General features: G+C 45.5%; 1 protein-coding gene across 1 annotated transcript in view; it reads left to right on the forward strand.

Moving 5' to 3' along the window:
- Positions 1-7,964: 7,964 nt before the first annotated feature.
- The window catches only part of RNF2 (ring finger protein 2), a 56,940-nt gene continuing 51,623 nt past the window's right edge, over positions 7,965-13,281 (forward strand). Inside the window, exon 1 of the mRNA XM_030573071.1 lies at positions 7,965-8,179. The gene's annotated coding sequence lies outside the window, so the exon portion shown is untranslated. The remainder of the gene's footprint in view (positions 8,180-13,281) is intronic.

Consider the following 13,281-nt stretch of genomic DNA (forward strand, 5'->3'; position numbering starts at 1 on the left):
GAATTTAACTAGAGTAGGACACTAGTGTTAATACCTGTTCCTGCAAAACATACAGCAGAATTAGAGTGGTGAGATTCAGTTTTACACTTTACCTGACTCTATCTTCCAACTTTAACCTTTGAACTTAAAACTCACTTCTATTTTAAAAATTGAGCTGCTGTTTGTAAGTAATACCAAAAATCACTACAGTAAAGAAAATGTTTTCTTTAAATGTCTGCTTTATGCATTTGATAGCACTTATGGCCAGATTCTGGTTCCTGCCAACTGGAATTCCTGCTGTACAGGAGGAACTCAGGGCTTGGCTTCACTTGTGAGTTACAGCACAATAAAGGAACACCGAGTGCCCTAGCTCACTCCCTGTCCACACTGGCAAGGCACATACAGCGCTCTGACTCTGCAGCTACAGCGCTGCTGGTACTCCACCTTGGCGAGAGGAATAACGTTTGCTGCGCTTTGGCTGCAACGCATAAGCATCAGTGTGAACGAGGTGTTGGGTTACTGCGCTCTGATCGGCCTCTGGAAACATCCCATAATCCCCTTAAGTCAAGTGGCCACTCTTGCCATTGTTTTGAACTCCTGTAGGAATGCGGAAATACCTTTTCAAAGCTCCATTTCTGACAGCCGGCATGCAAACCATTACTGTGGAATGCTGTGTGTGAGAGAGAGAGGCGGGGTGGGGGAGGGGGTCTGCTGCTGTCTGAACTTACAAGACAGCATACTGACATGCTCTCAGCCCCCTCAAACCCCACTCTCTTCCCCCACATACATACAACACACTCCCTGTCACACTCCACCTCACCCCCATTTGAAAAGCATGTCACTTGCATGCTGGGATAGCTGCCTATAATGCACCGCTCCCAATGCCGCTGCAAGTGCCACAAATGTGGCCACATCAGTGCACAAGCAGCTGTCATGTGGAGAGACTGCAGCATTTTCCCTACTGCGCTCTCCGAAGGCGGGTTTAACTCTGCAAGTGTAGCCATGCCCTCAGAGATAGTGGTGTAGCTTTGCACAGGTGTAATGACTATACACATGCAAAGCATAAATGAAGTGAAGTGGAAGGGGAAAGAGAGCTTTCACAAATTGAGTGCAAATCATCTGACACATTAGCTTTTATTTTGCCTTCCTTCATCCCACCCCTTCCCTTCTCTCTCTTTTAAATACAATTTACTCTTTGTACCAGGGACTACATCTTCTGTGTTTAGAAAACACCCAACACGTCTTGATTATAGTATATATAATTATACAAAACGGAACAGGGATTCAGTGTCAGGACTGCTGGATTCTATTCCCAACTACGCCTCTAACTGTGACCTTGAGCAAATCATTTAACCACTTGGTATCTCCATTTACCATTTAGAAAATTTGGATAATATTTGGCTACACCACAGGCAGGGCTGGCTCTGGCCTTTTTGCTGCCCCAAGCAAAAAAACCCTGCGGGGCAGCTGGAGTGTCGAAACAAAACAAAACAAAAAAACCTGCTGGGCGGCTGGAGCGGCGAAGCAAAAACAAACAAAAAACCAAAAAAACCTGCGGGGTGGCTGGAGCCAGGGTACAAACTTTCAGCTAGTGGGACTCCCTGCACTGCAGACATGCCCTGGGCAGTGGAGTGTGCACCCCAGCTAGCAGGGGGGAGGGGGAGGGAGCAGGGGGAAGAAAGAGAAGGGGGGCGGCCAGGGCTTCCTTCAGCCAGGGCCTGGGCTGGCTCCAGGGGTTTTGCCACCCCAAGCAGCCCCCCCAACCCCCAAAAAAGCCGCAATCACGATCTGCAGCGTTTCAGCGGGAGGTCATTTGCTCCAACCGGGAGTGAGGGACCTTCCGCCAAATTGCTGCCGAATAACTGGACCTGCCGTTCCTCTCTGGAGTGGCCGCCCCAAGCACCTGCTTGCTAAGCTGGTGCCTGAAGCCAGCCCTGGCCAGGGCGCTCACCATTCGGCCCCTCCCGCCACACCGCCTGCCGGGAGGGCTTTGCGCTGCTCCGGTCGGCAGGGAGGGAAGGATGCGGGCTGCCAGTCTTGCTGTAGATGTGGCACCTGCTGAAGCAGATGAAGCGCGCAGCTGGCTCCCAGCAGAGCACGCCCTTCCTCCACACTGCAGCCCCCTACAGGACAGCCAGAGCAGCGAACAAAAAAAAAAGGGTAGCCGTGCCACCCTAGGATTGGACAGAATGCCACCCCTTTGAATCTGCCGCCCCAAGCACAAGCTTACTTGGCTGGTGCCTGGAGCCGGCTCTGATCACAGGGATGTTGAATGTTTGATTTTTTTAAACTGCCTTAAGATCCTTGGATGAAAGGTACTATCTAAATGTTGATTAGAGCAAACAAAAATGACTTGAAACCTGAACTTGAATGGTAAACTTTCTTAAATTAGGTTAATGAAAAATGAACATGGCATAAAGTAGGCCTTAATAAATAAAAACACGACAAAAGCCTTTATATTGTCACTTATTAATGTAACAGTCAAAGCTCTAACATTGCTAAAATTTAAGTGCACTACATTTTAGCAGTCTCATTTCAAGGTTGTGGTTCTGAATCATGGGTACATGTACTCCTAGGGGTACACAGAGGTCTTCCAGACATCATATAGATATTTGCCTAGTTTTACAACAGGCTACATAAAAAGCACTCGCTAAGTCATTACAAACTAAAATTCCATACAATGACTTGTTTATACTGTTTATACTATATACTGAAATGTAAGTACAATATTTATATTCCAATTGATTTATTTTATAATTATATGGTAAAATGAGAAAGTAAGCAATTTTTCAGTAATAGTGTATTGTGACACTTCTGTACTTTTATGTCTGATTTTGAAAGCAGGTAGTTTTTAAGTGAGGTGAAACTTGGGGTGTAAAGACAAATCAGATTCCTAAAAGGGGTACAGTAGTTTGGAAAGGCTGAGAACCACTGCTTTAGGGGACTGAATCTCACTAACAACTTTGAAGTGCTGAAATATTTTAAAATGAGTGTGATGCTGGTAAACCAGGTGCCAGCTCTTTGCCAAGGCTGTATGGATCAGCTGAACACTTACAAATTCATAGTTGGAAACCAGACTATCTCACTTGTATATTAATATTGTTCAAGAGAGACGTTAGACTTGTTAAGATGTGTTTAGTGTTTATAAAATGCTTGTAAATTGCTGCATGCATTAATCTTACTGGTCATGGCTGTATCCCGGGCTTTATAATTGTAAAAATGCCTGCTCTGAACTAGTGAACCTAGGTAGGAAGAGTGGTTCCACTGCCCATCAAGAAGGACTATCAAGACTAAATGGACCATTGTAGGACAAAAACTTTGGTGATTGTCCCATTGACCCATGAAAAAGTTACATCCAGAAGCACTCCTTCTATCAGTTTGAACTCTGGGGGAAGGACATATAAAGATGCTCAGAAGAAGAAATAGTTCTCTCTTTGCAGCTTGTACAATCACAAGGGCTGGTGCTAAGAAACATAAGCACAGATCCCCAGGGTAAACCTGGATTAGTCCTAAAAGACAGATTGCTGCATTTCTGTCACCTTTTGGAACTATAAACTGTAACTCAGTTGTACTTATATGTTGCCTGCTTTAACCTCTAAATAACTCTCTCATTTATTTTTCCTAGTTAATAAATTCTTAATTAACTATAGGATTGGCTATCAGGGTTGTCTTTAGTGTGATATCTAAGGGTACAAATTGATTTGGGGTAAGTGACTGATCTCTTGAGACTTGGATCAACCTGAATATTTTGTGAATTTTAGGGTAAGTGAGCATTTATCACTAAGTCTGTCTTGCATGAGTGGCAAGATAGACTGGAGAGTCTAAAAGTACTGCCTGTGACTCTGTGGTAAGACTGATACAGTGATCCAGGAGTTTATATTTGTTACTGGGTTGGCGAAATCTAATTATAAAACATACCACCAGTTTGGGGTGTCTGCCCTGAGGTTGGTACTCATGACTACAGAGAGCGTGACAATGACATCATAGGAGACAAGAGCTTCAATCCTTTCTATACAAACTTTGGCCTGGTCTACACTACGCATTTAAACCAATTTTAGTAGCGTTAAACCGATTTAACCCTGCACCCATCCACACAACGAGGCCCTTTATATCAATATAAAGGGCTCTTAAAACCGGTTTCTGTCCTCCCCTACAAGAGGAGTAGCGCTGAAATGGGTATTACCATATCAGATTAGGGTTAGTGTGGCCGCAAATCGACGGTATTGGCCTCCGGGCGGTATCCCACAGTGCACCACTGTGACCGCTCTGGAAAGCAATCAGAACTTGGATGCACTGGCCAGGTAGATAGGAAAAGCCCTGCGAACTTTTGAATTTCATTTCCTGTTTGCCCAGTGTGGAGCTCTGATCAGCACAGGTGGCCATGCAGTCCCAAATCCAAAAAGAGCTCCAGCATGAACAGTACAGGAGATACTGGATCTGATCGCTGTATGGGGAGACAAATCTGTTCTATCAGAGCTCAGTTACAGAAGATGAAATGCCAAAGCATTTTAAAAAAATCTCCAGGCTATGATACAGAGTCCACAGCACAGTGCTGTGTGACAAACGTAATGGAAAACCAAAGAATCAAATGGACACTCATGGAGGAAGGGAGGGGGGACTGAGGACTCCAGCTATCCCACAGTCCCCGCAGTCTCCAAAAAGTATTTACATTCTTGGCTGAGTTCCCAATGCCTGTAGGGTCAAACACATTGTCCGGGGTGGTTCAGGGTATATCTCCTCAATTTACCCGCCCTCCCCACCCATGAAAGAAAAGGGAAAAAAATTGTTTCTTGACTTTTTTCAATGTCACCGTATGTCTACTGCATGCTGCTGGTAGACGCGGTGCCGCGGCACTGAACAACAACATCCTCTCCCCTCCCTTCCCTGGTGGCAGATGGTACAGTGCAGAAGGACTGGTAGCCGTCCTTGTCATCATCCCGTGAGTGTTCCTGGCTGGCCTCAGGTGGGTCGGCTGGGGGTGCCTGGGTAAAAATAGGAATGACTCTTGGTTATTCCCGGCAGATGGTACAGAACGGCTGGTAACAGTCCTCATCATAGCAACTGGGGGCTGAGCTCCATCAGTGCCCCCCCTTTCATGTCTAAAGAAAAGATTCTGTACTGCCTGGACTATCATAGCAGCGGGATGCTGGGCTCCTCTCCCCCCCACCGTTTAATGTCCTGCCTGGACTATCATAGCAGCTCGAGGCTGCCTCCCCCTCATTTTATCTCACTAAAAAGTCAGTGTTTCTTATTCCTGCATTCTTTATTACTTCATCACACAAATGGGGGAACCCTGCAACGGTAGCCCAGGAGGTTTGGGGGATGAGGGAAGCAACAGGTGGGGTTGTTGCAGGGGCACCCTCTAGAATGGCATGCAGCTCATCATTTCTACGGGATCTGACACGAAGCGGCTGTGCTCTCTGGTACACTGGCTCTCTAGTACACTTGCCCCATATTCTAGGCAGGACTGACTCTATTTTTAGATACAACATAAAGGAGGGAATGATCCGGGGGGTCATTCCCATTTTTGTCTTTGCGCCCCCGGCTGACCTCAGCGAAGGTCGGCCAGGAGCACCCATGACAGCAGCAGACGGTACAGAATGACTGATAACCGTCATCTCATCACCAATTTACAATGGCACAGCAGACGGTACAAAACGACTGGTAACCATCTCTGCTACCTTGCAAAGGCAAATGAATGGTGCTGTGTAGCGCTGCAGTACCGCCTCTGTCAGCGGCATCCAGTACACATACGGTGACAGTGACAAATGGCAAAACGGGCTCTATGGTTGCCATGCTATGGTGTATGCCAGGGCAATCCAGGGAAAAAGGGCGTGAAATGATTGTCTGCCGTTGCTTTAATGGAGGAAGGAATGAGTGATGACATTTACCCAGAATCACCCGCGACACTGTTTTTGCACCATCATGCATTGGGATCTCAACCCAGAATTCCAAAGGGCAGGGGAGACTGCGGGAACTATGGGATAGCTACCCACAGTGCAACGCTCCAGAAATCGACCCTAGCCTCGGTACATGGATGTGTATTTGTGTGGCCGCGTGCACTCGACTTTATATAATCTGTTTTACAAAACCGGTTTATGTAAAATCGGAATAATCCTGTAGTGTAGATGTACCCTTAGTCCTTGATCTTTTAACAGCCACACAAGCAAACACACCTGCACCAATATAGCATCACTGACTTCAATATACTTCTTCATGGGCACAGAGATCCAGCTAATGCCAGTAAAATTGGGTGTGCGTTTAGCAGACCAATGCTCAAACCACTGAACTAGCCCTCTTTTTGCCCCAGATCCCTAAATGGCCCTCTTAAGGATTGAACTCACAACCCTGGGTTTAGCAGGCCAATGCTCAAAACACTGGGGAGGGCTAGCTTAGCATTAGATAAATTACCCAAACAGACACTGGGACACAGTGAGAAAAAACATGAGCTATCTAATAACAAGTACTACAGACCCCAGTTCAAGGCCTCATCTGAAAATCAGAAATAAGCTGCCTTTTGAAGTCAGTGGCAGGTAAACATGAAAACACAAATGCAGCCCAACATGTCTTATTATAGCACAATAAAAAACTACTGCTCCCTTCTGGTATCCTTATATTGTATTGCATCTTCCTCCTCCAGTGGGCTTCACTAGTTCAGTTTCTTAATTCAAGTGTGTGATGTTGAACAAAGAAAGGGAGGAGTGCTGAAAAGTATTTTCTATTCCTTGGTTCAGTTTCATCATCTGGAAAGTATTGAATAATACAAAACAGAAGAAAAGGGTTTCTGCATTAGTAGTTACATTTTGGACTCAGCTAAAGGAAACTTTGAGCTCAGTTGGGAGAATGGGGATAGGATACAGGAATAGAGGGTACTGCATCTCCATGTCTGGAGCTCAGCATAAAAGGCCCAGGGGTGGGGAGCTAGGAGGGGAGAAATAGAAGGCTAAACACTCAGGATAAGGTAGGAGCCCAAGCATTAGCACCCAGGGAGTGCTAATGGGGCAGCCCAAGCTCTGCATTGAACACCTGGAGCTCAGCTAGGGAGGATAAAGGGGGAACATTCCTTGGGTTCAGCATAAGGTCCAATGCCTAGAGGTAAAGGTTATGTAGGGGTGAAAACAAAGGGCTCTGTAACAGAGGATTAGAGGTAAAATGGGGGATAGAGGGTGAGTGAAGCATAAGGCTCTGCACTAATGGACTGAACCAAGATGGGGAGGTGGGAAGCCTGAAGAGAGAAGCCAAAAGGGAAGGAACACAGAGCTTCAGCCTGTCAGTGCAGAGTGAAGATGAAGGCATTGGATGCAGAGTGCAGGGCTTGGGCCTGAGCTGCTGGAGTTAGGCTGAGGTGGGGCACTGAGGGGCTGGAGCTAGGTCAAGAAAGGTTGTGCTACCAGAGGGGGGCAGCACTGAGGGGGGCTGTGCAGCAGGGGAGGGCAGCACTGATGGGCTGGAGGTAGGGTGAGAGTGGGGGCTATGCAGCCGGGGGGGGGGGCAGTGGCACCAAGGGGCTGGAGCTAGGCTGAGGGGGGCTGTGCAGCCTGGGGGGCAGTGGCACCAAGGGGCTGGAGCTGAGGTGAGGGGGGCTGTGCAGCATGGAAGGGCAACACCGAGGGGTTGGAGCTAGGCTGAGGGGGGCTGGGCAGCCCCGGGGGGGGCAGTGGCACTGAGGGGATCAGTGCAGCAGGGTGGGGGGGCAGTGGCACCGAGGGGCTGGAGCGAGGCTGCGGGGGGCTGTGCAGCCCCGGGGGGCTGAGGGGCTGGAGCTAGGCTGAGGGGGGCTGTGCAGCCCCGGGATGGGGGGGGGCAGTTGCACCGAGGGGCTGGAGCTAAGCTGAGGGGGGCTGTGGAGCCCCGGGAGGGGGGGCAGTGGCACCGAGGGGCTGGAGCTAGGCTGAGGGGGGCTGTGCAGGCGGCGGGGGCTGAGGGGCTCCTGGAGAGGGCTGTGCAGCGGGAGCGGGGGGAGAGAAGAGCTGAGCTCCTGCTAGCTGAGCTGTCTCGCTCCCCATCGCCGGGGGAGGGGGCTTCGGGAAGCCCAGTCCCATCCCCGCTCCCCCTGCCCGGCCCCGGCCATGAATATGTAACTCCCTTCTATTTCCCGAGCTCCATTGCGGAGGCTGCCGCTCGCCATATTGTGCTGCTGGGGCTGTGGCTGCTCCGGCCGCCGGAGAAGGGGCTCGGCCGAGGGGAGCGCTCGCAGCCGGTGAGTGAGGGGACAGCGGGGGGGCAGGGTCTCTTCCCCCGCCGGAGCTGGGGTGGCCAGAGCTGCCTGGGGATTGCAGCTCATCATTCGCCGGCTCCGCGGGCGGGGCCCCTTCGTGCCGCAAGGGGGGTTAGTCCTGGCGGCTCCCCGTGGTGGGACCCTTCGCCCCAGCAGTGGTTTAACCCCGGTCTCCCCATGCTCCAGCGAGGGGGTCCCAGGGCTCCCCACAAACGTGCCCCCTTTGCTGCGGGTGTGTTCGCTGCTCATCAGCAAGGAGGAGGAGGTGTCGGTGTTTTTCCCCCCAGCCCGAGCTGTCTGGGTTCTGCTTCCCCTGTCTCTGTGCTGGGGGCGGGCGGGGTTGGCTCCTGGTGATTATCTTGTTGGCAGTGGGTTTGTGTCAGACATGTCGGGACTTTCCTCTCCCATCGCGGCGGGTCTCGCTCAGCATCTACACAGCGCTTTGCACCTCCAGAGCGCTCTGCAAACGTTGATTAATCCCTAAAGGGGATGGCAGCCCCTGTGTGTCCCTCGATTTATTGCTGGCAATCTCACAGGGACAGTATGCACACAAAGAACCGCGGTGCGAGGTAAATAGCGCTGCGTCGTAAGGGCGAACAACAGTGTAAACCACAGAGGGCAAGATGGGTACATGTTTTTGGGGAAGAAGCAAGAGGATGCTATTTCAGGTAGCCTGGGGCAGTTATTTTTTGAGAGAGGGGTGGTAAATGTCTTGGTTTCACCTACTGGCAAAACCACTGTGCTATCATCATCTTTTTTTTGCTCTATTTTTTTTCGTTGAAGCCATGTGCACACCTTCACAGTTGTGAGCAATGGGTATTGAATGTTTAACTGCTGGCATAGAATGGACATAATTTTCAATAGGGTATCAGAAAGACTGGGCTGAAGCAAGTCTTTTTGTCAAGGAATTGTGAGGGCTTGTGTCCATACTAACATTTACGCTGTTTCCAGTACCAATTTGACAGGACTCCTTGCTTAAAACTTTTGCTGGGTGTTTTAGTTTGACAGAACCTTTTGAGAGCACTTGCCTACCTTTTAACACCGTTTAAATTAATATATAAAACAATCATTTTAAGCAATTTTTTTTTTTTAGTTTAAATGTCTTCCTGTCCTTTTGGAGTGCATGATAAACTCCATTAGTTGATTTTAGTATTGCCTTTTCTATAAAAATACTTGGGCTAGATTTCTTAGTCCATGAATAATCCCATTGAGGTCAAGAGGATCAAGTGGAGTAAGGTGATACCCAACACAAACAGAGGTCAAATTCTAATATCATTATTCCTGTTGGGTATTGGTGAGATGCAATGCTGCATGAGATCCCTAGTGATGGGACAGGTTTAAAAAAAAAAAAAAAAAAAGATTAAAAGAATACCTCTGCATTTGAAAACATGTAGCTAGTACATGTGTGAAACTATTTTTGGATCGATTGGGCAATCTCTTTAAATATGTAACAAAGATTTGATTTATTGTAGGAATTCCTGCTAGAAGTACTGCAGCGGAATACTTTCGTGTTTTCATTATAAATTTATTTTTGTGATGTTACAGTCTGTCATTTTTATACATCCTGTCAATGGGTGTATAAGTTGTCAGCCAAGACACAGATATTTTTCTTTCACAAAATGTAGTGTAAATCATATAAGCAGTTATCTTGAAGTATTATTTGACATTTAAAGATATGTGTGTGGAGCTTTAGCCTAAATGGTTACTTGTTGGGGGGTGGGAGGAGAGTTACAGCATAGTGCCAGATCTGTGCATTTGCTAGGCATAGACATTAGTGTGAGAGTGACTGTGGGAAAGCTGCGCTGGTGGCTGGATCTAAAGCCATGTCACATGTCTCAGTGAAATTGAAATAGGTTCAAAACTTTCAATTAGAGCTTTGACTCTGTGATCTGACGTTGATACTCATAATGCTAACAAATGTTTGTTTTCTATATTTATTCAATTTCATAATAGCAGGAGGCTACCACAGATGGTGAATTTTAGGGTGATTATTTCACTTCTTGGGTGGATAAAATGACTTGACTGTCAGTATCCTAGCTCCAACACCAACTCCGCTATAATTGCCAAGAAAAGCACTGCCTGTTGTGTCTCACTGCTTAAGTAATATGCGGAGTCCCAATGAAATATGTGGCACACTTCTGCCTGTATCAGTAGCATTTTGTGTTTTAAGAATGACGTACAGTAATGTGTTGTGTTTGCGTAGAAAGATTTGCTGGCGCCTGTTGTGTAATTAGAGCAGAGTTTTGAAACTTTAGGGGCTGATGATATACATTGAGGTAGAAATGTAGTTATCAAACACTGGAGTCCCATCAGCGTTACAAATGACACAGATATCTTGATACCAGGATTATTTTGAATTCCATTAAATATTTATTTTATTCTCTCCCAACACTCACTCAAAAGAACCAAATGAAAAATCAGTGTGAAACAAAGCAAGGAGAAAAGGCAGGTAAAATATATAATGTGGACGATAAAGTCAGCATATGAATCACTTTTTTTTGTTTTAAATGAAACCCCCCTCCCAAAAAGGAAAGAAGGGGAAAAAAATAAAGTCCAGACACAGTCTGGATTAGCTAAAACACCAGTATAATAATTAATCAAGACATTCAGGAAAAACATAGGAATCGATGTAAAGTGAGTCACTAATGCTTCACATAGTTCACGTAAAGCATGGGTGGAATTTCAAGTGCCTGCTTTTGATTGACTATGGAGCAAGAAGAAGGGTTGTTAAATCTGATTTTTTTATTTTTTGTGGGGAAGATTAACTGATCTGTGGAGAAGCTTATCTTAAATTAAAATAATTCAGTGAAGAATGAATAGAGTTCAGCATCATTGTGCTGCACAGTCTTGTAGCAATGTAGAAATATTCAAAGAATTGTGATTTCTCCCCCCCCCACTTTCCACCTCTGGTTTGCAGTATACTCTTGTGAGCAGTTTGATTGAGCAAGAGAAGCAGTATTCTTTTCTTTTACGATTTTTTTTTAATCCTCCTCCCTTCCATCACACGGGGTTAACGTTAAACTATTTCAGATGATTACTGGGTTTAAACCTGGTGTAAATATTGTCAGCCAAGATATATGTGGTGGGTGAGAGGCCTGAAATCCTGTGTATTACTGTTGGTTTTGGCCAACCACTAGATCAAAGTTTTCACTTACCAACCGTAATAAAAATGTAGATGTAAAGCAATTATATATAAGGTTGAGTTATTTGACTTTTAGAACTTCTCTTATATATATTCAGGCAATGGAATGCCTTTTTCTTGTATGCAATAAAAGTTATCACTTTCTGGTTTTCTGCCGATGATCTGACTCACTGTAGCTGATAAGTTCTTGAGGAATAACCTGCTAATTCTTGTGGTTAATTAAATTTTCTGTAGATCGACAAGGTGGGTCTCACCAACAGAAGTTGATCCAATAAAAGACATTACCTTATCCATCTTTTTTTTCTAATATCCTGGGAGCACCATGGCTACAACATACTACATTCTCTGTAGTCTGTTAACTCGTATCACTGGTGATCAAACTGAGTGTTAGATATGATAATAGTGGATTATATTGTATAAATTGTATGCTGATTAGGCAGATTTTAAAGTGGTGTTTCTCCTGATAGTTGCATGTGACCGAATCTCAGCAGCTTGACTGAATCTGCTTGAAATGAGCAGCTTGATGCACCTCACTGCTGTGTACCTAAGGGTTTGCAACACATAGAGAAAGTTCCTGGGTTACTCAGGTAAGCCACTTGGTTAAGCTAAACAGGAACTAAGCAACCTTGTTCTGGAATAATAGTGTCCACAAATGGAGCTGGACAAGAATAGCTAAATTCACAGCCTATCTTAATTAACTTTCAAATGTGGACAAGCCATTAGATATCACTTGGAGGCTGTATAATGGGTAGGACCTCACGTACTCTTGCCCTGATGCTATTGCAAGGGTCCTGGATTCTGTGGTACTCTGATAAAGCAGCTTGGCAATTCTCCCTCAACTCTAGATAAATTTTTAAAAATGAGTCTTTTACTTTAATATGAAAATGATAAAATTGTTTTAATTCAATTCATTTGTATGTTGTCCTCCTGTTTTCAGTATTGCATACAGGCATCGTCAATATCAGACTAACTTAAGGGTTCTCAAGCTTCATTGCACCACAATCTGCTTCTGACAACCCCATTAAAACAGGGTTGTGACCCACTTTGGGGTCCCAACCCACAGTTTAAGAACTGCTGGACTAACTGCATCATAGAAGTTGGGGAAAGCCAGAGACTTTGGCAGCTGGATTGAGGATAGTTGTGGCTTTTGGTGCCAGTGGAGGTGTGGGCGGCGACTGTTTGGATTGTTGTGTAAGCAAGACAGCTGTGTATTTCTGCTAAAATAATCAGCAGTGAAATTGTTAACAATATTGGCATTTAAATTGTCAGAGTTCATATATATTATGAGACCAGAAATGCCTGTGATCATCTTGTCTGACCTCCTACATAATGCAGGCCATAGGATTTCCCTGAATTGATTCCTGTTTAAACTAAAGCATATCACTTAGAAAAACATCCTTATTGAGTTGAATGGGCAATTTATACCTCCCAGAACTATTGTTTCAGGAAGATAACACTAACTTGGTTAACTTAAAAAAATAAGCCAAGCTACTGTGAGGGCTAGAATGGTCTTTAAAAGTGAAAGCTGTGATTCTGAAGCACAGCTCTGCCACAAGGGGTGCATTCCACAATGGGGATACATGGAGCACTTTTGGATTAAAGTCCCCGACAGTATCATATGCATTACTAGCAGTCTGAATTAAAGACTGAGTATGTACTGTTTTCCCAGCACTGCCCCATTCTAAAAGTGATGAAGTGCATTTCTGGCTAAGGTTTACTCTATTTGTAACCTGCTTTCTTATGCTTCACACGTTATTTATTTATTTATTTATTAAAGAAAAGAGCTTATTTTAAAAATATGAGTATGTTAGTTGGATAAGGGGTGTCTTTCCTAGCCTGTATGATGTATTTATCCAATCTCCATCATAGATTCAGATTCTCAAGAATCTAATATCTTTGTTTTGTTTGTTTTCTTTAAAAAAAAAATTAGCCCTTATGATGG

The sequence above is a fragment of the Gopherus evgoodei genome, chromosome 8 (genome assembly GCF_007399415.2).
Source record: "Gopherus evgoodei ecotype Sinaloan lineage chromosome 8, rGopEvg1_v1.p, whole genome shotgun sequence".
NCBI classification, from domain to species: domain Eukaryota; kingdom Metazoa; phylum Chordata; order Testudines; family Testudinidae; genus Gopherus; species Gopherus evgoodei.